A 2,014-nucleotide genomic window follows, 5' to 3' on the forward strand; every position below is an offset into this window, starting at 1 on the left:
AGGTGATGAAAGTATAATAATGAAAATAAATAATGAATGTTTCCTAAAAAATAAGATTTTCAAGTAATTAGCATTCCAGTTTAACACAAAAAGCTTAATTTTAGTAATATTCTTCACATTAGTAGCAGTAGTTCAAACTGTGTGAGCCTCTCCTGGTTGAAGGACAATGTTTGATATTTGAGATTGGCATCAAATCTGTGTAGTAGCATTTTTAAGGGACTACTCATAATGCTAAGAAAGCAGATTAATCTTTGGCATTTGAAGTATTTAAAAAGCAACCTCTTCATCCTTAATTGTCTTTATATATTTTTACCTCAGAGTAATGTCTGGGTAATATGTTGATAGAATTATTTAAACAATTTAATTATTTAATGTTCCATGTTATTATTGTTCAGAAGGTCATAAGTAAAATAATGATTATGAATCGCTGAAGATAATGAATCTCAAAGCATTGAAAAATTGAGAAAAATAAAAAGCTAATGAGGGCTGGGGATTTAGCTCAGTGGTTCCACTGCCTGCTTTGCAAGTGCAAGGACCCGAGTTCGATCCCTGGTACCAAAGAAAAGAAAAAGCTAATGAGTTGATATTAAGTAATTCAAGGCAAGTCTTTGGAGAAGTGAACATTTCTTAACCCTCAATGTGACTAGTAGAGGCATCTTCATGGTAATGTTTACTTAATAAAACCTAATAAACAACTGAAAGTAGGCAAAAGAGAGAGGCCAACACATGTTCTGTGCTGGAAGTAGTTTAGGATAAATGTATTAACTGCACAAGTGTGACAGCTGGGCAAGTACACCACAGTATTCCGAGTGAGGACTCAACAAATGCAAGCTCAAGGAATCACCAATGGGATTTACACAAAGTGATTTGTCAACCAGGATCGCATATAGGTTTACAGCAGTATGGTTATTACATTCAAAACATGCCATACTATAATCTTCATGTTCAACTCAAGGAAAATATAAAATCAAAATAAGGTAGACTATTCTTAAAATCTTAAATTGATACACTTACTTGAACTCGATTTCAGTTTATCTAAAAATAAAAGAAAAAGAAAATCAGTGATAATTTTGGATCTGTGGATGATACATTAGCCTTTTATATTTGCTGTTTCTGCTTTTTTAATAGTGAGACTTGAAAAACAACGCTGTGTATGTTAAAATAACAATAAGTAATTTTTTGAGTAAATTGACACATTTTCCCAATGAATTTAACTATAAATCTATCAGAAAGAACTTTGAAGTGCCCCTTTTATTCCTCCGAAGTATCATTTTTAAGTTGATATGACATAGATGTTTACTGCAATCTGATCTTCTTGTTTCCAAATACTGGAGAATGCATATCTTGCCATTGTCCTTTCTGAAAATTCATCAGTAATTCTACAATTGCACTCTCCAAATATAGTGTGAATAAAATGGTATTATAAAATCTTAGGAAGAATAACAAATAATAGCTTAAATCTATAGCATATAAATATGTTTTCTTTCTCCAGTATAACTTGTCTTCTGAAATTATCAGCTAAAGTCCTAATTGACATTTGACATGTTGCTGATTTTCATATTTAACAAAACAACAAATTAAGGCAGAATATAACCCCCCCCAAAAAAAGATCAAAACCAAATACCTTTCTTAACATAGGGAGGTTCTTTTGGTTGATGTTCAGCTTTTCCTACAAAGAGAAACCAGAATCCTGTCAATCATTAGATTCATAAACAGTCAGTCCTCAGTTGGCAGAAAGGTGTACCCTTAAATAACACAGAAAGCATGTTGCCACAGAAACACATTATAATCAAGATTAGGTCCCAAAATCTTTCTCCTATTCATGGCTGAAAGACAGTCCCAGGAATGAGTCCTGTGGGACCAGGTGGTTTACAAAGAATAGAATGGCACACTCCAAAGGAGATTTTCTCTTTCTGTCTTGGCTGAAGGTTTGAAAGTTAGACAGCATTTGCCCTTAGCATCTGACCAGCTCCTCTGTTCACCTCTTTGACTCCTACTTCGCTTCTTGCCAGGT

Source organism: Fukomys damarensis, unplaced genomic scaffold (genome assembly GCF_012274545.1).
Source record: "Fukomys damarensis isolate Sample0158 unplaced genomic scaffold, DMR_v1.0_HiC HiC_scaffold_14, whole genome shotgun sequence".
In the NCBI taxonomy this organism is placed as follows: Eukaryota; Metazoa; Chordata; class Mammalia; order Rodentia; family Bathyergidae; genus Fukomys; species Fukomys damarensis.